Raw genomic sequence first — 24,369 nt, forward strand, 5'->3', positions numbered from 1 at the left:
CTCCTTGGTACTTTTAGGATAAAGATGGGACGTCTCAGCTGGAGGCTGAGGGCCTCCTGGGAACTTCCTGCAGGATCTCGGGCTGCTTCCTGCTCCCTCTGAGCTCAGCCATCCTGGACTCCTCTGCTGGCTTCTGTACCTGCCATTCCTGCTGCTGGAACACTCTTCCCTGCCCCATCGTCACCACCTGGCTGCTCCCGCCATCAGATCACAGCCAGACACAGCATCTCTGGAGGGGCCGCCCTAGGCCCTGGTGGGGGGTTAAATGCCCCTGCCTCAAGCTCTCCCCAGCCTGGGGCCCCTCCTTTGGGCCCTTGTCTCAGTTTATCACTGACCATAGCTCTGGGTGATCCTGCATAGGGTCCTGTGCCCCAGGAGGCTGCAAGCTCCTCGGAGGCAGGACTGTGTCCCTGTCCGCTTGCCACAGTGTCCCCAGCCCCTGGTGCAGAATCTGAAGGAGGCAGGTGCTGGGTACATACGATAACGGACCCTTTCACCCTCTGCGGTCCTTGGTCCGTGTCCTGGGTTTGCACCTTGTGATGGTCAGGCTGATGGTCAATGAGTTCACGGTGTGGTAGAAAGAAACTCAGTCCAGGAATCAGGAGTCTCACGTTCCAGTCCTGGCTCTGCTGTGTGACACTGGGCAAACCGTTGCCCTCTCTGAGTCTCTGTCCTTACCATAATGCTGATGGTGACGCGCTGTGTTACGAGAGGTCAGGCTAGTCCCTTCCAGCAGGGCCAGTCCAGGAAGAGCAGGATTGAGTGAGGTGAAGCAGAGTAGGAAAGGCATTCCAGGTGGGAAGAACAGCATGGGCAAAGCCAGAAAGGAGCAGAGCCTGTGAATCACAGGCGTGGCCGGACGGAGGGTGGGGGTGGGGCCCAGGGGAGATAGAGGGGGGAGAAAAAGAAGAGTGGGAGCCGGAACTGGGATCCACCTCCCAGCATCGTCTGGGGCCCCCACCAAGTAGGGTCTTTTGTCCCTTGCCTGAGAACACTGGCCCAGCTTGAAGGCGCAGTGATTGCAGGGCCCCTAATTACCCACCCCACCCAGTGCCTCCGCCTCCGGCGTGGTGGGTTAATTTCCTGTTCCCTAGAGCTGTCCTGTTAACAGTCCTGCCTTCCTGTAACCGACAGCCCCGGCATCAGATAGCAGTGAGGACGCCCCGGCATCAGATAGCAGTGAGGACGCCCCGGCATCAGATAGCAGTGAGGACGAGTCCTCTGGGGGAATCCGAGGCTCCTGCCTGCCGCCCTCCAGTGCCGGGGAGATGGCATCACCGCTCAGGAACGCCGTGCCCAGACCCCCTCCCTGTTCTTGGCGGCCGTATCTAGTCTGGGATCTTGTGTCTGGCTCTGCCATCTCCTGCCCCAATGCCTCCCCCTGCCACCCTTGGCCCCACACACTGTCCCCCAGAGCTAGCCCCTCCGGTCTGCAGGGCTGTTGGGCTTGGTGACTGGAGCGCCTTCAGGCCGGGGCTAGAACCCCGGCTCCTGAGTTGAGGTTTGGGTAGATGCTGGGATCTCGGCTGGGGGATGGGCTGAGAGGCAGGGGTGCCTGTGCAGGAAGCAGCAGGCTGCATTTGCAGAGCTAAGACTGAGATGAGCTGCAACTTGATGCCAGAAAGAACCAGGATCCCCAAAGCAGGGGAGGCTGGGGAGTAGACAGTGAGGGACTTACCTTGAACACTCAGCCTGTCCAGAGGGCCCAGCTGCCATGGAAAGGGGAGAGACTGAGGCAGGTGAGACCAGCCAAGTATAAGGTGCTCTCCCCCTTCCTTCCTACACTTCAGCCACATGAACTTCCTTTTGGTTCCTCCAGAATTCCTAGTTCATTCCTCATACCTCAGGGCCTTTGCACTTGCTGTTCCTGCTACTTGAAACCCTATTCACTCTGATCTTTGCTTCTTTAAGATTTCAGCTCTTATATCATTTCTTCAGAGAAGCTTTCCCTGACCAACCCCCACCCCCACCCCACATTGTCTACTGTGACACCCGGTTTTATTCTTTATGGCACGTCACAGCCTGAAATGATTGCCCTCACTTGCTTAGCCCTTTCTCTTGTCTCTCCCATAGATTACAAATTCTATGAGAGCAGACTGTGTGTGTGTCTTGTCTGCTGTATCTTCCCAGGTTCTAGCCCAGTGTCTGGAACATAGTCTGGGCTCCATAAATATTGGGACTCCATGTGCTGGCCTTCAAAGTCAAGGCAATTTGTCTTGTTTCAACTATGTAGGGCATTTCCTGTCTCTATGCCTTTGGATAAGCTATTCCTGCTGCCTCGAAGCCCTTCCCTTGGCTTTTACCTGAGAAAATGCCTTCAATGTCCAAGTAGACAGGGGAGAAGGCACACCTGAGCTCTCCCATGTTGCAGGTACATTATGAAGACAAGCCTCTTGTCAAGCCTGTGTTGGCTCCCCTCTCCCCCACCCTGTCAAAGACTTTCTTCCCTACTGTGCTAGGCTGCTCTGTTATTAGACAGTCACCGTTAGAAAGCTCTTTATTCTTTTGTGAGCATGCCTCCTGACTGCCAATTCTGCAGAGTCACAGCCTCCTGAGGCAGGGGAGAGTGGGAGACAGGCATGGGGATCAGAGACATGGGAACTGAGCAGACCCCACTTGCTGCAGGAAGTGGGCAACAGAGGTAGCCGGTGCAGTAGGTAATGACTCCCTGCCAGTGGAGGTATGTTTTCTCGACTGCCTCACCTCTTCTACTCAACCGGCAGCTCCTCTCTAGGAAGAAGGGAAGCATACCTCCTCCCTATGAGCCCTCGGTGGTCATAGTGCAGCTGGCCAGGGCTGAGACTGACGCGTAGGTGACAAGATGGGGTTGCTCATGGACATCATCAGGATGCTTACCCTAAGTTGGATCCAGCAGGATGAGAGAACACTGAACCCACAAGAGTCGGAGGAGAGAAAGAGAAAGAGCAGAGACAGACAGAGAGAGGAGAATGCCATAGTTACTGCACTAAAAAATAGTTCCGTTCATCTGAATATATATAATTCAGGGGATATAATCACTACAACAACAGTAATAGCGATAGTTAATATTTACTGGATATAACTATACACACAATGCTTTCTGGGTCTCATTTCATCCCCCAAGAGTCTTAGCTTTACAGGAGGGGGAGACTGAGGCCCAGAGAGGGGAAAGAACACCCAGGGTCACAAGCCCATTGGGGCCCCTGTCTGCCCAGTTCCTACGCAGGACTGACTTTCCTTTGTGGCTGTCAGGTGCAAAGCTGGAAGTCTGATCGCAGGCTCTGCCGTCTTTTTTCATTGTGCACAAGCATACACAAGGGCCTCATTTTTTTAGGATGCTTAGCAATGGTATTTGAGAGATCCCAGCAACTGTCCAGGGAGGAACCTCGTGATCACCAGCCATGCCCTCCCTGCCCAGAGTGGAGAGGGCAGCACTGGGGCAAGTGCCTGGCCTCCTGGCTGCCCGCCATGCTGGCTCCATGCCCAGACACAGACCCAGAAACTGAGGCTCACACCGAGGTCCTTAGCGAGGCAGTGCTCTCTGGCTCCAAAGCACCAGTGCTTAGGTGTGCACAGCCCTCAACAGTTTACAAAGCCCTTCCCAACCCCCTAGCTGATTCATTCTTCCAGTCAACAAACAGTACATTTCATGCATTTTTCTAGGCAATAGCAACATGGTGCTGAGCAGGTAGATGGAGTCCTGAGTCACAGCTTGTGGTCTACTGGAGGAGCAGACATCATTGGTTATAATTCACAAATAAATGTCTTATAACCCATCAAGCTAAGTCCTATCAATGAACGAAAGGGTGCTGTGGGGCCGAACACCTCCGTGAGACGGGGAGAATGGATATTGTCCCCATTTTCCAGATGATGAAATTGAGACCCACCCAGAGAATCTCAGTGACTTACTCAAGGTCCCGCAGCTGGGTCAAGTCAGGGGGTAGAGCTGGGACTCCAGCTTGGGGAGGGTCACTTCTAGTTTGGCACTTGTTCTGTTACCCTGCAAAACCCACGAGAGCACAGCGCACCGGCTTTCCCTCGCTTCCCACCTGCACACAGACACACGTGCACAGGTGTGACTCCATGTGAGGCGCGGGGTCAGTGACGACTACGGCAGTGGAGCAGAGAGGCTGGTGGCCAGGGCCTTGGAGCAGCTCCTAAGCCTGTCATTCCTGCGCCACGGTCTCCCTGCTGCCTGCCTCGTCTGGCTTACCTGCACAGAGTCTGTGAACTCCTTGATGCTGTCTGATAAGCTTATTTTCAGTTGGAGTCGACCAGGGTTTATTTTCTGTTGTTTGCAAAGCGGAACCCTGATGAGTACAGATATTGGTGCCATAATTGGGGTGCAGGCAGAAACCCTGAGGGAATCTTGGGCACCTGGAGCTGGGGTTGGTTGCTGCCCTAGTTAGGGCTGAAGGCAGGGAAATAACAGCTAGTGCGAAGGGGTGGGGCTCAGAAGCTGACGGTACCCAGTGCTGAAACAGCTAATTAAAGTGTCCCTTGGGTTATTGGAAATGAAGTACCCTCTGAAGCCAAGATGTTAGAGACCTGCCATAGAGCAGCGTGAAGGGCAGGAGGGTGTCAAGGACTGTGGGATGGAATGTCTGCCCTTAGTGGCACTGGATAGCTTCAAGAAAGGAAATAATGAGCAGAAATCTCTAGATTCTTAGCGCAAGCCATGCCCTGAAACTCAGGAACTTTCTATGAAGGGGGGAGAAAGAATTTCATCTCTTACTGATGCAGGGCAGAAACAACCAGAAGCCAGATGCTGGATCTGTGCTGGTGGATTGCCGAATTATAAGATTCATTGAATTCTCCCCCTTTTCAGGGTTCTTACACACAATTGGAGAAATTAATCTAGACAGGGTGAGAACGGAGAAGCAAAATGTGGGTGACAGACTCGGTGCCACAGATGCCCCAGCACTGTAGAGTCCGCCATGTTGGCCGAACTGGCCCTGCTCAACTAAGGGGCTGTGATGCCTTAGTTAAAGACTCCTTGCCTAAGAGTGTTCTCTCATGAAGGGAAACCCGTATTTCTCATGGTCCCTCCAGGCTTATGACTAGATTAGATTCCAGCATGTTCCTGGGGACCAATTAGAAAGTCAAACCTTGTAGGAGAAAGTTTATTCACTGACAGAATTACAAGACTTTGCTAATTTATCTTGGCAAAATTCTAGGGAATACATGTGGGGATGAATTCTCAGAAGGAGTATCATTTTAAATCTGGAGGAATTGCTCGATGTTGTTGAACCGGTCTGAGCTCTGGATTCAATGCTCTGCTTTGAGGGGCTGAAAGAATTTTCGTGACGTAAGAGTTCAGAAGAAAGAAGTGTCCTCCCATCGCAAACTCTGTCCCCTAAGAGAGTGCAGAAGAGACTCCTTTTACCAAGGCTTTTACCAAATGAGGAAACTGCCAACATCTCTGAAAGACCCTTCAATGGCTGCTCTGTGGAGGTTGCCATAGTTCAATGGGCCTTTGATGTCAAAGGACATGGGAGGATCTTGGTGTGACAGAGGCCATGGAGTAGCACTTAAAGGCCAGAGTTTGGGTGGGTGTGGTGACCATTTTAAGGAGCAGAACCTCATGGTAATCAGAAAGGTCCAAACTGTCTACGGCCATACCACCCTGAATGCGCCCGATCTCGTCTGATCTCGGAAGCTAAGCAGGGTCGGGCCTGGTTAGTACTTGGATGGGAGAAAGGTCCAAGTGGCAGGATTTTTTTGGGTTTTGGACAAGGTTAATGATCATGTGTTTAAGGCTGAAAGAGATGGAGAGTCTACTATGGTCCATATTGATTCGTAGAATAAAACAGATGTATATCTCATGAATAGAAAATGGCTTGAGCCATTATAATAAAAGTTTCTCAGAACCTAACTGAGTCAATATGCAAAACCAGAGTCTGTTGAATGGAGTAAGACCCCCTTGAGGAAATACTGCAATAATACAAAATTCAATAATTTAATTCCTTAAAGTTTTTCTTGTCCTTCCCTGATGGGACCTATGGCTATATTTCAGGATAGTGGAGTCCTGAGAAAGAGCCTAGATATTTTGGGAATTATTAGACACCAGCCCTCAACTAAAGCTAATTCCTAAAGATCCAGATTAGCCCTGAGATTTGACGATGAGAGCAGGGGCTTTACAGCGATCTCGTGATAAATAGAATGTTGATTTGCGTCTGTTCCCTGGCAGAGAGCAGCTCTATCTGTGCCTACTTATCCATGTTTTAAGTGTATTGTTAGAATAGATAACCTCACAATAGGCGATTTACTACACTGGCTCCCTGACCACGGAGCATGGACAGGCCAAGTGAAAGTTACCATAGGTTCCCAAGCCACATCAAAACAGTAAGTCAGAGCACTAATACTTCCTTGGTGGACTCATAAAGATTCAAGCTACCATCAGTGGAAGATGCAGAGGTAGTGATTCCATTTAACTCTAATTTGGGCAGTGCATAAGAAGGATGAGTTGTAAAGAATGAAAACGGACAATTATAATTAATCAGGTGGTGATTCCAATTACAGTTCCACAATGTTCCAAATGTGGTCTCATGATTGGAACAAATGAATGCAAATCGGATCCTCAGAGAATATTTTCCCTCCTCCCTCTTTGCTGTCGGAACAGGAGGAGAACTTGGGTTTCTCACGGCAGAGACAGCAGTACACCGCACACCTTGCCTTAGTCCCGTGCCAGCTCTCCGACTTCATGTCTAATCTGCACATTAGTTCATTGGGCCTTGATCATTTCATCATTCCACAGTCACCCTATTAGTCTAGTACATTTGTGACACTGCTGGTAAGATCAAGGGATCAAAAAATGGCAATGGCAAGCACCTTCAAGTACAATTGTGCTTTGGGGGGGTGAGTAGGGGGGGCAGAATAGCCTGAGAAAATACAGGAAACCCGGCTAAGCTGCGGGGCAAATAGTAATCTGGGAACTTCAGAACATCCACTTCAAAAGGAAGATGAGGTTGTTAAACTTTGCATCCCTGATCATTAAGAAAGGGGCCCATCATTTGGTGGGTTACTTTGAATTTCAGAGACAATATGTACCACATTTGTGTCTACTACTTCAAGCTATTTCCTGAGTGATCAAAATCGTGTCTGGCTTTAGATGGGGTCAGAGATGGTTATGGCTTCAAGCTGTGTTCTTCCGATACATTTGATTCAATGCTGCTTGAAGCGTCTCTGGCTGGTGACAATCCCATATGGAATCTTTGGCAAGACCAGATAGGAGAATCACATTTCATAGGAGACTGTTCAGTTTTGGAGTGAGGTTGTGCCTTCTCTGGCAAATAACTATCCACCTTTTGAGCAACAGCTTTTGGCTTGCCCCTCGGCACGAAGGCTAAACACCTGACCATAAACTATGAGGTAATCAGTAAGTCCGAGAAACCTGCCATATTATCTGGTCCACCCAGCCATTAAATTGAGTGTGCTCAACAATGCTCCTTCATCAAGGGGAAGTGGTGTAAATGGGTCTGGACCCAAGCAGGTCCTGAAAACACAAGTCTGTAGCATAAGCAGGTGGCTATACTTTGCAACATGCTCCATCTTTTCCAGCCCACACTTCTGTTCTCATAGGAAGTCCTGATAGCAGCTTACTGAAGCGAAACATTCTGAACCTTGTTACCAAATGGATCTTCTTGGTTTGTTGCCACATCCGGAAGTGGGACGCTGTGATATTACAGCCCGTTTAGATGTGTCCCTGAAGCACAGGAGAGGGAGATCCTCTCAGGGCTGCACTTGGGTATATCTCTTAGATGGGAGGAACAGAAGGCCTCCATTCTACAATGACTCATGGTAAGTGGTAATGGTTCTGGTAATGGTAAGATGGACTGGGGCTTGGAGGAAAGAAGGTTGAAGGGTCAGTGAAAGGGGATCTTGGGAAAGAGGCAGATGATGGGACTCTCAGCATGGGCCCAGCACCATAAGCAAACTTCCCTCCTCTGAGAACACTCACCAGAAGTTCTGAAAGATCCTGGAAGGGAGAACCTTAATAAACAGGTGGACGAGATGATCTCCTCGAGGACACCAGTCAGTCTCTTTCCCTGACCACCTCACTGCTTGCTCAATGGGTTCAGTGACAAAACAGCCATGGAGGTCACCTGGTGGTAGATAGACAACATTGGATTTCTTCCTTCGTGGGAGGGAACAGCAATTTTTCCGCATCAGAAGAGCCATTTATTCTGGATCTGGATTTGCTTTCCCTGGCCGCCATCACTCTACCAGCAGCAGCATTTGCAGACTCACTGAATATTTCATCCACTGTCGTGGTATCTTATGCAACATTGCTATAGACCAAGGACTTCATTTTATAGAGAGGGGTACGCCAATAGACGGAAGCTAATTGAATCCATTGTTCACACTAGATAGTTTGTTGCCCAGAAGCAGATGGACCTACAGGATCATGGAATGACCTAATGAAAAATTTAGTTCCAGAGCCAAATGGAATTTAAAAAGATTATGATGCCAGGAGGTCACACTATAGGATGCAATATACACTCTTTTTTAACAGTGGTTTTTGGGGGCGCCTGGGTGGCTCAGTCGGTTAAGCATCCGACTTCAGCTCAGGTCATGATCTCACGGCTCATGGATTCAAGCCAGGTGTTGGGCTCTGTGCTGACAGCATGGAGCCTGGAGCCTGCTTCAGATTCTGTGTCTCCTTCTCTCTGCCCCTCCCTTGCTCATGCTCTGTCTCTCTGTGTCTCAAAAATAAATAAACATTAAAAAAAAGTGGTTTTTGTTTTTGAGAGAGCGCAAACGGGGAGGGGCAAAGAGAGGAGGACAGAGGATCTGAAGCAGGCTCTGTGCTGACAGCAGGGAGTCCAATGTGGGGCTCGGACTCACAAATGAGGAGATCATCATGACCTGAGCCAAAGTCGGACGCTTAACTGACTAAGCTACCCAGGTGCTCCAAGATGCAATCTACACTCTTAACCAACTACCTATACATAGCATTGTTTCTCCCAAAGCCAGAGTGCATGGCCAGGGGACCAAGAAACAGAGCAAGGGTGGCACCACTCATAATTCCAGATAATGACATTCTCCCCAAACTTGAGGGGCACCTAAGTGGCTCAGTCAGTTGAGCATCCGACTTCGGCTCAGGTCATGGTCTTGCGGTCTGTGAGTTGGAGCCCCACGTCGGGCTCTGTGCTGACAGCTCAGAGCCTGGAGCCTGCTTCAGATTCTGTGTCTCCCTCTCTTTTTCTGCCCTTCCTCCACTCACACTTTGTCTCTCCCTGCCTCTGAAAAATGAATAAATCTTAAAAAAAAAAAAAAAAGAGAAGTGTTAGCACCCAAAAAAAGAAATGCTTCTACTAGAAGATTTAAGACCATTGCATTTCAATGCTGGTGACCATGGAAAATGCCTTATGTCTCTGGGCAAACAAGCAGAAAAAGGGGCTGTAATTTGATTGGGGTTATTGATTCTATCACAAGGAAATCAGCTTTCCAATAATCAGTGGCAGCGGGAATAATAGGTATGGAAACTGTCTTAGGCTAAAAGTTGACTGAAGGCCACCATGGCCCTAGATGGCCTTCTAAAGTCTTAGATCCATAGGAATGACTGGCTGACCTTACTGATTCCTCCCCAAGGAAGGAGGAAATTGACAAACACCAACTCTTAGCTCATGCGGAGTAGCAGAAGGAAATCTGTAGCATTGGCCTATATTTCCTTTTTTCTCCTTCATGTCCTATATGTGTTAATATATTTTATGTCGTGGTTCTTAATCTCTACTGCACCTGTTGTTAAAACGCGGATGCTGAATCAGTGGGTGTGGGTTGTGGCCCAAGATTCTGCATTTCTGAGCAGTCTTTCCTGACCTCTTTATATAAAGTAATTCTTCCCAAGTCACTATCTTTATAATTATGCTGCTGTTTTTCCTTCACAGCAGTGATCGTTATCGGAGATTATTTATTCATTTATGAATGCACTCATTGGCTACCTGTCTCTTACACTCTGTGAATTGCATGAGGAAAGAAACCTTGAACTTCTTATTCATCTCTATGTTCACAGCACAGACTGTTAACATGTGGCACATAGTAGGCACTCTAAATATTTGTGTACTGAATAAATGAATCTAATACGGGTATCACTTCCACTCCCCATGTGTACCTAGAAACACACACACACACACACACACACAAGGACATGCACACTCACAGGCATATATGAGATGTAATTAGACATAGCTGGAAAAACGCCCACGCGAGTGAGCGTAGAGATTCACATGCACAAACAAACATGTGGCCCACATGTACATGTGCACGCGGCTACACGGGAACTTAACATAAATGCACACGAGCACACATTCCGTCCAGGAACTGAGGCAGGCCTCAGAGTCCCAGGTGTCACCAGCCAGTCCTGCAGCGCCTCAAGCTAAGTCTCTTTTTCCGGCCACCTTCTTTTCCCCTCCGGGTGGTCAGAGTCTCCCCAGCCAGGTCAGAGAAAAGAACTCAGAGCTGGGACCCCTCCACCTTCCTCCCACAGGGACCCTGCTGACCCCCCTCCCCGTGTGAGTTAGTGTGTATCAGTCAGTGCACTCCCTGGATACACCAGTGCGCTCCCTGCTGGCCTGGAGAGCCGGGTCTATGGCTTCTTCTCCCCGGTGCTGGCCAGGTGCAGTGGGGGCGCCCAGCGGCTCGGCAGTGTGCAGAAGGGCAGCTCGCTGCCAGAGAGAGGCAGGGCCTTGTCCGCCATCACACAGAAGAGTCCCAAGACCAGCGTCTTAGCTCTCTGAATGCGGCGGTTCTCTCTAGGACTCAGGGCCCCGTGGCCTGCTCCTGTGTGCCCCGTGCCAGGCAGGGCCCTGCATAGGAAAGGGTTGTAGCAGCTGCCCAGGCCCCAGTCTATTTTGTTTGCAGTTATCTGGCCAGGAAGCCCGGAAGCTGCTAGGGGCAAGTTTTGGCAGCCCAACCTCTGTCTCTGCCTAGAGATTGCCGCTCCTGATAATCCCCCAGGAAACCCTGCAACCCCACCTCCTCCTTGGTGCCCCCTTGCCTGCTTTGCTTTGAGTCTCTGAGCAGCCATGACTCAGGCCCGAAAGGCCTCTTCCACCCGTGACTGGGTGCTCTCTGAACATGCCTAGGGGGAGTTTGGAGGGGTAGTCAGGGCCGGCTTGCCCCTACAGGGGGCAGGGAGCTCACCACCTCCCAAGGCTCCCAGGTTCCCTGACTATGAAAAGTCCTGCTTTCCTTTTTTTCTTTTTTTCTTTTTAAGTTTATTTATCTTTGAGAGAGCGCGAGCAGGGGAGGGGTAGAGAGAGAGCAGGGGGGACAGAGGATCCGAAGTGGGCTCCATGCTGACAGCACAGAGCCCGATGCAGGGCTTGAACTCCCAAACTGAGAGATCATGACCCGAGCCCAAGTTGGACCCTCAACCAACTGAGCCACCCAGGTGCCCCACAGAGTCCTGCTTTTAAGTGACACCCACCCCACCTGTCCCCATTGCCCTTGAGAGTTCTGAGACCGGGCTTGTGCCTTCCCTGAATCTTCTCATTTCCCTGTGAACAGGTCTTTCACTTCATCCAAAGAGGACATACTTTCAAGTGCCCATTATCTATCTACTCAATTATTCATCCAACCGAGAGTTGCTGGGTTCCCAGTATGGGCTCAGCACCGCACTGAGCCCTGGGTCTCGACTGCAAACATAGCGCACAGTGTGCAGCCTCGTGGGCATATGTTCTCCTGACAGAGGCAGACCAAAGAGAATTTTAAAACTACAAATGAAAACAATGTTGTGATCATTCTGATCGTATTCTAAGAAAGAAACGATGTCCTGACGTATGGGAAATAATGAGGTGAACCCCGCTGCACCTTCCGTGGCTCGGAGGCATCTTTGATAATGGGGTCGCTTCAGCGGTGGTCTGAAGGGGGAAACAGAGCTGCTCTGAGAACTGACGGTCATGTGGCCTCAGGCCACTGCTCCCCTCTCGTGTAGCACTGGAAAGAGAAAATTCCACTCCTACACTTGGCAGGGGTGTGAGTCTGTACAGGTTTTGAATGTCTTGGAGCTGCCATGTCCTCATGTATTTATTAGTTTTTTAATTTTTTTATTAAAATTTAAAAAAATATTTATTTATTTTGAGAGAGAGAGAGCAAGAGCACATGAGTGGGGGAGGGGCAGAAAGAGAGGGGGACAGAGGATCCAAAGCAGGCTCTGCACTGACAGCGGAGAGCCCGATGTGGGGCTCAAACTTATGAACCATGAGATCATGACCTGAGCCAAAGTCAGATACTTAACCAACTGAGCCACCCACCCAGGTGCCCCTCGTAGTTATTTATGTGCATAATCTACTATTTATGTGCCTACTTGAAGGGCTGTTAGAAGGAACCGCTGTGATATTTAAATCCCATACTGTGACCAGAAACACCTACCTGCCCCCCACCCTTGGTTTGGAGAGAATGGTCACAAGTCTCTTAATTTTCTGGTTAATTGCTCAAATTCCTGGCTGTGTCACTTAGGGGAGGCCCAATATCTTCTTATTGAAGCCATTGCTTGCCTTTGTCCAAAGGGACCCACTCGTTTTCCCTGTCCAAAGAGGGGACTCCTGCCCTCAATGCCAGGAAGAGAGAAACTAGTTCTCATCAGGCCATTGATGTTACTGCCCCTGCTGCTACCACATGGGGGCGCTGTTGAAGACATGTTCTGCCAGCCTCATGGACCCCTGTCCTCGCTGTGATGGAGCCTGGGATTCTGTGATCACTAAAGACTGGCTCCAAGGTTATAGCTTTCTTAGACTCACATCCACACACTTGGCCATTGGCCCCAAAGCAAACCATCATGCCAGGCCAAGAAGGGTTCCTAGCCTCAGCCTCGTGGGAAACCAGAATCTGCCCTCCTACCAATATCCCAGACCCTGCGGCAGGTGACGAGGTCATCATTTCAGACCTTACCCTGACTCATGGAGGGTGGGACAGGCACTGTGTCTTTCCTGGGCAATGGGTTATCCCAGTCTTTAAGACATAGCACTCAACGTGGAGGATCCTAAATCTCTGTGCAGATTTGCCCACCAGCGTCTCTGAGACCAGAGCTGCAAAGGGTCTGGAGTGGGAGCTCCCTTTGTGAGGCCCCAGTAAGTCCTGTCACACCCTTCCCCAGGACCACAGGGGCCTCCTGGCTCTGTGTTTGGAGAGCCTCCTGTACCCTGGCCGGTGACACTTGCCTGTTTGCACTTCCACAGAGGACTAGCTGGCGGTTTCTCTCACCATGAACCCTAACTTAAACCCCCCTTCCCAGGGGCTCCGGGACAGATGCAGCCTCCCACCTCATCCTCACAGACCAGCCCGTGCAGAAGGAGCTGCTCTAAGGACTGAAGGGGTGGCGTGTGGTTTGGACTGAGAAGAGCATGGCTGCTTAGGGAAGGATGGTCACCATGGTCGCTATTCTGAGTCCAGTTTGGGTCCCTGGTCAGCACTGAACCCACGTCTTAGGCCCCTCACTGAAAGACTGCTTGAGACCTGCCTTCTTGACTCAGTGCAGCCCTCTCACAGCACGAGAAAAGAGCAGCCTTAAAAGCCTCCCTGAGCCATGATTAAGAGGCCCTGCCCCCTGTCCCCTGCCCCGTGCTCACCCAGACCTTTCCAGGTGTCCCCGCTGGGGCTTCTGCAGCATCAGGGAGAGGGAAGGGCAGCGGGGAAGGTGCCGCTGGGGTGGGTAGAAGCAGGTGCTCCATCCAGCAGGCAGGTGGCAGGGAGAGCCCCGGGCCGAGCTAAGGACAGGCCAGATGGCTGGCCCAGCTGAGGGAGGGGGAGCAGGCCATGCTTTGCCTACCTGGTGTGAAGGTCCTCATCCCGGCAAGGGCCAGGCTGTGTGCACGGCACACCTAGCCACACCCCCTGCGCCTCGGAGGGATGGCAGGCGAAGTCTGTTATCTCCCTTGCAGCCATGGCATCATCCATGGGCAATGCCACCCCCGGCTGGAGAGGGCCCACTCGTGAATAAATGGGCTCCCGATAACAAGTCTGCTGTTGGCATGGACATCCCTGCACATAGCCCTTCAAGAGCCCCAAGTCCAAGCATTTTATTAATTTTTTAAGGTTTATTTATTTTTGAGAGAGAAACAGAGAGAGACAGACAGACTGCGAGCAGGAGAGGGACAGAGGCAGAGAGGGAGACACAGAATCCACAGCAGGCTCTGAGCTGTCAGCACAGAGCCCGATGTGGGGCTCAAACCCACAAACTGTGAGATCAGGACCTGAGCCAAAGTTGACGATTAACTGACAGAACCACCCAGGCGCCCCAAGCCTGTGTTCTTTTTTTTTTTTTTTTTTTTTTTTAAGTGTGGGTTCTTTAAATCAAGATGGGTGACCTTCTCTGAATCCAGGGGTCAAGTGAGCAAACTCCTCTTGGTTGTCTGAAAAACGTCATGAGCAGGAGGAGAGAGAAAACATCCATTTCCTGTATGTCTTAGCCAAGTCAGGCCACTGCTGTGGGCTGCAGCGCCCTCTCCTCCCAAATGACCTTGGAGCCTCCTTCCAGATTTGATGCTCTATGACATCTGATGGTATGGTAATAAGAATGCTATATTTTCAAGCATTTGTCTAATTCAATCCTCCTGATTGAATTAGACAAATATTGTCTAGTACTAATATTGTCCTCACTTTATGGACAAAGAAACTGAACTTAGAAAGGGTAAGTAAATTGCCCAAGGTCACCCATGAGTTAAAGGCAAAGCCTGCGTTCAAACCCGAGACTCTCTGAGAACAGAATTCAACACACTCAAAACCCTTCTACTACACCATCCGGGTCTGCCCTTTGGACAGTATTGAGATCATCTAGCCAATGCTAGTTTATTGCAGGTCTTTCGCTGATGACAAATGACCCATCCCTTGTTCTGGTTTTATGCTCTGTGGCTTTAAGAAAACTTTTTTTCTTTTTGTGCTGTAGTTTCTGAAGAAACTGGCCAAGCTGGCTCAGAACCGCCAGCCAAAAGAACTCTGTGTAAGTCAAGCAGGCTCTTGCCTAAGAAAGCAGATGTGTGTGTGGAGGGGAGGGACCCGGGAGTAATTAGGGCGATATCTTGTAGGGGGAAACATGCTTTCTTCTTGGGGGAAGATGGCGGGCCCATCTGTCAACAATGCCTCCTTGACTCTCTTCTCTGGGCTGGGCACTGTGGGGGGTAGAGGGATGTCAGGAGCTCAGGGCTCCCTCCCAGGTCTGAATGCTCTGACATGAAGACACCCCAGCATTTCTTCTCTCTGTTCCCCTCCCCCATACCCTGGAGCTCAAATTGTGTTAGGAGAGATAAGATTTATACGCACCAAAGTGACGGAATAATAAGATGATTTGTGCCAAGTGTGTGGTCTATCTACTCATTAATAAGCATTTATTGAGTCTTCTTGGGTCCAGGCACTGGGCTAGGCAAGGGGGATACAGAGATGGAAGGGACCCAGCTTCCCTTCTTAGCACAGGGCAAGTGGGAAGGATGGGCTTGTTAACCAATCAGGGCCACTATAGACACAGAAGCCCAGAGGCCTCACGGTAGCACGCAGTAGGTGCCAAACTAATTACTTGGACTGAGCGCTTCTTACAGGTTTCCTTCAAAGCTGGATGAGTTGGGGCCTGCGACTTGTGCCATTTCACGGGTGAGGGGACTGAGGCGTAGCATAGGTTTGCAACTTGTCCAAGGTCCCAACGCTCGTCAGAGATGGAGGCAGGACGTGAGTCGAGGAAGCATGGCTTTGAAGGCCAAGTCCTCATGTGCCGGACTCCAGGCTGTCGGGTGTGTGCGTGGCCGGGAGCTGAGAGCGTAGGCTGGGCTGCATCAGGAAGAGCCCAAGTGCCTGTGGTTCATCCTGGAGCGAGCGAGGGACTCCTGCCAATCCAGAGTCAGGGCTCTGTGGTCAGGGAACAGAAGTGTCGCTGGGGGCGGTGGGCTTGAGCTGGCTATTGTGGGAAATGGGGGGAATAGTGAGAACAAAGGCAGGAGTGGGGGGCACCCCACACCCCAGCATGGACGGGGAAAGTCTGTGTGGAGGGTTAAGGGCAGGGAGCATTGGAAAGGCGAGTTCTTGAATTCCAGACTTGAGTTTGCTCCTGGGGCAGTCAGCGCTGCCTGTGTAGACCTGGGATGGCCCGGGTAGGCGGAGCTCCAGGATGCTATGTGCCAGGCACAGTGTGGCTGTAGGATGAGCAAGACAGACATGGCCCCTGGCCTTCAGGGAATTTTCAGTCCAGGAGCTGAGACAGACATGAATCAAGCAACCGCAGGCACCCATGGGTGAGTGTAAACAAGTTGGGGGCCGATGAACCCCAAAGGCCCTGCGGGGAAGGTGGGCTGGTGGGAAATGTGAGAAGCAGCCCTTGGCCTGATCTCTTGGAGATAGGTCAAGGGGAGAAGGAAAAGCATTCCCGTTAGAGAAAGCAGAAGGAACAAAGCCTCGGGGGCAGGGAGAAGCATGGCGAATTGGAGGACAGTGACTGGGAGACTGGTACTCAGAGAGCTGGGGGTGGATGGCACAAGGCGTCACCCATTTGGGGGTCTCACTGGACAGCAGCCGGAAGATGGTGATGAGCACTGAGCTGGCCAATGCAAATAAAAAGATGTGTGTTCTAGAAAGATCCCTCTGGCCGCTGTAAGGAGAGTGGAATGTAGGATAAGTGTTGTTTCAGGAGATCAGTTAGGACCCCTCACTGCGGCACGGGTGGGGTGTCCCAAGTTTAGGTGGCATCATCTGAATCAGGAAGTGCACAGGCATTCGGAAGGCGAACTCAGCAGGACTTAGTGACTGGGTGCAGGGAAGCGAGAGGAAGGGGTCAGCGACTCCCAGATTTTCGGCTTGAATGACAGGGTGGGTGATGGGGCTGTTTATGGACATGGGGGTTTGGGAGGGAAAGCGGGTCTGAGAGATAGAATCACAGGATGGTTCTAGACATGCTTGGTTTGAGTTGCGGTAGAGACACCCAGTGGAGGCGGTTGGGGGCCCAGGCCCAGAGCTCAGGAGACAGGTTTGGGCTGGGATGTGGCCCTAGGACTCATTGGCTATTCAATCCATGGGAATGCCAAACAAGAGAGCTTGGGAAGGAGTGGGCTCCAGACAGAGCGGGGTGGAGGAGTCGCTGACAAAGGGGATTGAGAAGTTGTTGGCAGAGCAGTGGCAGGGGTGGGGGATCTGGGGCTGCCTGACCACACAGCCCATCTCTCATCTGACAGATGGCTCCCTGCAGAGAGTGGTCAACGGGGGAACTGGTGCAGGAAGGCCAGGCAGGTGGAGTACCACGCAGCACCCATTGGATCTAGGGAACGAAGTTGCTAGTGACTTGAGCAGAAGCAGTCTGGGTGGAGGGTGGAGGGTGGAGGGGGCAGAGGCAGCCCCATGGGGTGGAGAGTAGGGGTGAAGCTGAGGAGATAAAACCTGGAGATAACAGGTCACTGCCAAGATTGGGGCTGCAGGACCAGAGGGTAGAAGAGGGTTGGCTTTGTCTGCTCGGTGGTTGTGGGTTTTAGGGTGGGAGGGAGGAGCTGGGGAGAGGAAGGTTCTGGTTTCTTTCAGGGAGTAGACCCTTGAGGCTAAGAACAGCAGCAACAGAATCCAGAAGGGCCCTGGGAGAAATGGAATTAGGTTTTTAGCAGAGTAGCAAAAAGGCAAGCCAGCAGTTGCCCCTTGGCTCTGCCAGGGAAGGTCAGAGAAAGGCCTCCCCAGGGATGGAGTGGGGAAGGAAGTGAGGGAGAGAAAGCGGCTGCAGAAGTGAGCTTTGCCTGGGAGGGGAGGGGGGCCAGGCGCTCTCTAAAGGCGCACAGGAGTGTTAAACTGGGGAAAGTTAAAAGTGAGAACAAGTAATAAAGATTCTTATATGTGGCTGAGGCTTTCTCTCCGTGTACTTAGAGGAGATCCTATTTAAGGTTCGGTGTTTGAACTTGATTCTGAGCAGCGGTGGCTTGTAGTGGAAGAATTCTGGCTAGGGAAACAAGAGCTCTAGTCCAGCTCTGCCATTAGCTGGCTTTGGGGCACCAGGCCCCAATTTCCCATAGTTAAGTTGGGTTGGTGGTGTTTCTAATATTTTCATGTGACATGGTTTGGAAATCTTGCTACCTGCTGGTGGCTTGGTGTTTAACATGTTTGCTGCGTGAAGTAGTAACAGCATTGATCATGGGAGTCATAGCTAAAGTGAATTTCATATCGTCTCTGTGATCTGCACTTCCAAGAGCTTTGGATCCTGTGGAGGGATCATTATTCCCATTTTATAGACGAGAAAACCAAGGCTCCCTTCCCCAAGTTCATACTTCTAGGAAGTGGCAGGGTTGGGATTCTCTTATGCCATGGAGACTCTGAGTGGGGTAGGCACACAGGCCACCTATCTTTCAGAGGAAAGCGTGCTCACTACCAGGGATCCCACCCTTGACCACAAGGCAGTGCATGGGCAAGGGCCAAACTAAGCCTAACAGGCCAAATCTGGAATTGGGATGAACAGATCACATGGAGACAGCATCTCAAGATGGTGGTCATCACCTGGGCACAGGGGGAGCAGTGGGCACAGAGGCCCAAGATCAGATCACAGGGATGCTGAAGGCCAAATCAAGGGTCCAAGCTATACCCTGTAGACATGGGGAGCCATGGAAGGTTTGGGAGGGAGCCTCAGCAACACTGATGGCAGGGTCTACATCAGACAGGTGGGGAGTCTGGCAAGTCGGGGAGGGCAAGCGGTAATCCCAGAGGGGATTTGTGGAGTTTGAATGGGGAAAGGAGCAGAAGGGCTGGCCGGAAGGAGGCCCCGGGCCTCTCCAGGACCAAGGCGAAGCTGCCCATTCGCTGGGAGAGGGATGGGGCATCTGAGCTGGCCATCTCCAGCTCTGTGCCCATCCGAGAGGTGTGTTAGAACATGTCTGAGGGTATTTGTCTCAGTGCGATTTTGTTGTCTGTTTATAAACTGATCTCCTGCCTTTGGCTGCGGCTGGGAGCTTGCGAAAGCCCTAACCTGCATCTGGCTTGGCCCTCACGGTATCTCTCCTCTCCTTGCCTTACGGTGCCTAGGTGGGTCACCTGGCCACCCCTCCATTTGCTGCCGAGCTCAGCTTTAAGGACCCGGGGACTCTGCCTCCCTGCCACCCGCCCTCCACGGCCTGGGGCCACTAAGACCCCAGTGGAATCTTGTCCTGGGTTCAGGCTCCCTGCACCTGCCCTCCCCTACAAGTCCTTGTGTTCCCTGCCACCACCGTCACCCCCTCAGGAGTCAAAGCTGTGCGTCACAGAGGGCCTGCCCTCCCCCCACATTTATATTGCCTTTCTTTCCAAGCCATTTCCATCTATTACGTATTCCTGACCTTGGAGAATGAACAGGAGCTGAGCCAGGGCCTGACCCAGGTCTCACAGTTGGTTGGAAAGTCAGGGCCCCGGAGAGCTCTTTCTGCTACTGCTCGGGGCGGAGGGACCCTGAAGCATCAAGCTGGAAAAAGCCCTGACACAGGAGAGCCGCTTCCGCTTCTGGCCCTGCTGTCGGCATTCACTGTGTGACCCAGGCAGGTCCTGCCTCCCTGCAGGCCGGCAGGAAGACAGAGTAGGCTAGGGGAGAGCCGTGGGAAGCACACCTCTCATAGGGCAGACTTCCCCAGGCCTCCGGGGGCCTGCATGGCCACCATGGCAAGCGTCCTCAGGGTCATTGTGACCTGGATGAAAGGACTTCAGGGTCCAGTCCCCAGACGCAAATAGGCAGCTTCCAAAAGGCCACTGAAGTTAATGAAGGGCATTGTGTCTGCAGCCGGGCCTCATCTCATCCCCTCCCCCGTCCAGGTCTCTCTTTCTCCCCCCTCCGCCCCACCCCATCATATACAAACTCTCTCTTCACCCCTCCTACCCTCAGCAGTGTTTTCTCTTTCTGGCTCTAGACCTTTTGTTATGCAAATCACTCTGCCCCACTCTGTTCTTCCTTTGCCTTCCTCTGCTGCCCAGAGGCCCAGGATCTCCTCTGAGGGTGGCAGGGACCCGCACACGTCTCCCAGGTAAGCCCTAGGCCAGGGGCCAGGGGCTGTGCTGGTGGACCTGGTGCTGGGCTCTGGTCTGACCCTGTTGCTCTCACCTAAGGGCCTCCTGTCCTCCTTCAGGTCATGTCCTCAGTGTCCTCAGCCCAGACCCACCCTGACTACCCCGTACCGCCCCCACCCCCTTATATGCGAGGAAACTGAGGCCCAGAGAGGAGAGGGCCATGTCCGAAGTGAGATTGGAAGCTGGTACTTCTAACTTCTAGGCAAGGCTTCCTTTCCCAGCATAATGCTGACTCCTGGGTAGCAACAATTACTGTAACAGCGATGATGATGGGGATTGGAATTGTCACTTCTGTTATCACTGCTTACGTGGTGGCACCACTTCTGGCCAGACCCTCACTTAATCCTCCCTACACCCGCCATATGCAGTGGACGTCCTTCCCATTTTGCAGATGCGGAACTGAGGAGGCTGAAGCTGCATGATTCATCCACAGTTTCCCAGCGCGTCGGTGGCGGTGTGGGGAAGGGTCCCCAGCGCCTGGAGCCCCAGGGCCGGAGCTCAGACCTCAGTTCTCTCTGCTCAACAGCTGTGTGGCCTTGAAGGGGGGCTTGCTTTCTCTGAATCTTAGCTTCCTTTCTGGTAGAAGAGAGCTACCCTTTCTCGTCTTAGGATGGCTGTGAACAGGACTGAAGCCCCACTAGTGCCTACACCTGTCACCTGTGTGTCCTCAGCAAGTCTCTCCTCCTCTCTGAACCTCAAGGCCTTGTCTAGGGATGGAAAAAGCAACACCCAGGTCACAGGGTCGGGGTGGGGTTTACAGGAGCAGACACTGGTAAGGCGCTGCTGCTCCGTTAGCCAGTTTATCCGGAGCCCCTGATTCAGAATACGACCAGGGCTCTGTGGTTGGGCATTGAGTTTGCTTCCAATTATCTGCCCTCTTGTAAGTATGGCTCCAGTGGACACCTTTTTGGCTCTTTTGTATTATTTCCCGAAGGTCAAGTTTGTTACTTGGTTCAAAGTGCACAGATGCTTGCGCAAGTTAGCAGCTTTTTGTTATGAGTAGAGCTCTGGAGTCAGATGGACCTGTGTGCAAATCTCCACTGGGCCATGTCCAAGCATGCAGCCTTGGCCAAGTGACCTCCCTTCTCTCAGCCTTAGGTCTCTTCTGTAAATCTGCAGAATTACCTGTCTTAAGGGATTGCTGCCTGACGCGAAGGAAGCACACACAAACCCTACCTTTTACTATGCGGCTTTCTTCCGATAACCGATAGGAACACTCATGCCCAGGAAAAGCATGACTGCCTGACAAAGGTCCCAAGGTCTGTGTAGTTGGTGGTCCCGATATAATTGAAGCCTGTCTCAGCCCCTCCCCCCGGAGACTCTCCGGTACCCAAGCCAGGACTGGGATTGAGAAAAGGCAGAAGCAGTGGTGGCCTGAGACCTTATGCAGGTCACAGGCATTGGGAACGGGGAGGAACAGAGGGCGGCTGCTGGATAAGAGTCCCAGATGGCTCCCCGCTCCCTAAATGATGCCTGCTGACCCTTGGCTGGTGCATTTTCCACCTCCAGGGTTTTGCTCTGCACTTTGCTCCATGTAGAGTGCTTTCCCTGCACAGCCCTGTCTGTCATGGGGCTATGTTGTGGGCGCCTCCTTCATCTCTGTCTTCCTGGGCCACAGCCCTTCTCAGGGGATGATGGTTGAATAGGATGAACGTGGTCAGAGCTGGTCAATTTCATGTTTGTTTTAATGGAAGGATGGAAGCCCCAGTGGAAGATGAGCTTTGTCCAGGGCCGCACAACTGTCCATTAATCTGTTTCTTACAGGCCTACTAAGTGCTTAGCACAGGCTAAGGGCTTGGCCAGGAAGGCCGTGATGTGGCAGAAGGAACACAGGTTTGGGGATCAAAAGTTCCCTCTCTGTCACTGCCTCATGGGACGTTGGGCTTTTCGCAGGTCTCTGTCCACCACCTGGAAAATGGCCTCCTTCTTGAGGCCAGTGGAGGGAAGAATTGTCACATGCTATTGTACCAATGTCACCATTGTGACATTGTACAATGTACCAATGTCACACACTATTGTGCTTGTGGCCGTGAGCCCTAGTGGGGAGTGGCCTGCTCTGGGAGACAAGAGGCTGGGTCAGGTCCAGAGGAAGCAGGCCGGGGCCACGTCCCAGCTCCTCCACTCACTGGCTGTGTGACCTCGGACAAGCCACTTCTCGTCTCTGAGCCTCGGTTGCTCCTCCACCACCTCCTCAGAGAGGGCTTCCCTGACCACTTTGTCCCAAGTGGCCTTCCCCAGCCTTCCATCCACCTACCCCTTCATTTCTGCTACAGAGCTGACCCCAGCTTGTAGTTAGCCGTTCCTTTTTCACTGCTTGCCAACCCCTTCCTGGGTGTCAGCTCCATGACAGCAAGGGTGTTTTCCTGTTTTGTTCCTTGCTGTATCTCCAGGGCCCAGCGCAGTGCTGACGCGTAGTAGGCACTCACTAAATATCTGTTGAATGAATGGGTGGATGGACCAGTGAGAGCAATGGAGTTAATCATTCCAACCCCAAGGGCGTTTAGAGATGAAAGGAGAGTGAAATGTGCCCAGCCCAGCACCAGGTGGGCTCAGTCAGCGAGGACGCGGCTCCTGTAGCCATCCTGAAGACACGCTTCTCAACTCCCAGGGAGCTGGGCCCATGGTGGAAGGCCGGACAGCTCAGCGGCTCCCCTGATGCGGCTCCCCCTTCCTGGCTGGAGCTCGGCCCTGTAATTGTTCCTGTCTCCTTGGCGGCCCTAGCAGCCGGCTAATGAGTTTGCAGCTAACTGGCCCCTGGGCCTGGCCGCACAGCCCAGGCCTGCCTGCCCATCTGCAGGCAGACAAAGGCCCTCTGTCCTGGGGCTCCACCTCCTGCCCTCCCACTGCATCCACGAAAAACTGAGGTCCCGGCTGCGGCTGCAGAGCTCCCCTTCTGCAGCGGAGAAGCCCAACACCCTCACATGGAACAGGGGCACAGGGCAGAGCACTAGGGGCATTTGCCCTGGAGAGTGGAGCCCTGGCCCAAGTCCCAGCTCTGCCCCAAATGCTGAGGCTGCGAGATGTCACGCCCAAAAGCATGGACTTCAGGGCCCCATGACCTGGGCCACACTCCTGCCCCCAGCACCCACCAGCTCTGTGCCCCTAGGCAAGCCACTGCACACCTCCTTAGTACCCAGTCTCCTCATCCTTGAAGCGGGACTGGGTTACAGGAGCTGATGGGGGCAGATGGCCAGTGTAGCTCCTGGCACACAGGAGGAGCTCCCAGCATTAGTGGGGACCCCCTTCTGATCCAGCGTCCTCAGCTCTCTCGGCTTCTACAGTGGGCTTGCTTAGCCTTGGTGGGGTTGACGTTTCGGACTGGAACATTCTTTGCTGCGGAAGGCCGTGCTGTGCCTTGTAGGACAGTCAGCTGCTTTCCTGGCCTCCGCTCACCCAGTTTCGAGGTTCCCTGATGAACCCTGAAGTTTCCTGATTGGTTCCAGGAACCCCAGAGCCTCCCCCATGATGGGAGCCATTGCAAAACAACCCTGACTTATAAACACCCACTTGTAAGTGTTACTCCCCCCAAATAACCTCTCCAATCTGGGAACACTGAGTGTCTCAGGCTGCTGATGGGGAGTCTTCAGGCTAGGAGGATAATGGCCATGTCTTCACAGAGAGAAGCCACAAGCTAAATCATGTAAAAGCTGTTAGCAGACCTCACCCCTGAAAACCCTGGAAACTCCTTGGAATGTTCCCTGTAGCACTTCTCTGGAACCCCCATCTTCCTTCTGGATCACATAGGGCTGCCAGCCCATAACCTGCCTTACATCCTGCTATGTCCCCATCCCAGGCAGGGGGCCCCAGCATTCACGAGGTCCTGTCCCGCTACATCTACCCTTTGCCCTTTCCCAGTGCTCTGTGTCCTCAAGCTGCTCTGCTGTGGCTGCTGCTGTCCCTCCTGCCCCCCCCCCTTTCTCCACCCTCCCAATCCTTCTAGGCGCTGCTCTGAGGTCCTCCCCCTGAGGCTCCCACAGATCCCTCTGTCCGGCTCTGCCCCACCCCCGGCTCCAGAGCCAGCCCTGAGCTCACCGCTCTGCAGAAACAAATGTCTGCCAAGCATGGCATCGGGTTTATTTATGAGGCTGTCTGTCTGCCCCCGGTCCCGGGAGCCCCAAGGCAGGGCCCTGTCTGATTCATGGCCTAACCAGGGTCTGGCCAGCATCAGGGAGCATGTGCTAAGCAGCACTGACATGAACTGGCTCTGGGAGGAGGCATCGTGAGGTCTGGTTGGCACAGACCATGAACCCAGGGGTGGTGGGGACTTTCTAATGCCAGGGCTGCTGGAAAAGGCTGGGAACCCTTCTGGGCTCGCTCTTCTTCACAGGTTACTCTCTCTTCCCTCCGCCTCCTTCCCCCAGTCACTGACTCATTCACTCAGTAACTCCTTCCCTCGTTCATTCAGGCATC

This window comes from Hyaena hyaena, unplaced genomic scaffold, assembly GCF_003009895.1.
Source record: "Hyaena hyaena isolate Hyena2069 unplaced genomic scaffold, ASM300989v1 scaffold_144, whole genome shotgun sequence".
NCBI lineage: Eukaryota > Metazoa > Chordata > Mammalia > Carnivora > Hyaenidae > Hyaena > Hyaena hyaena.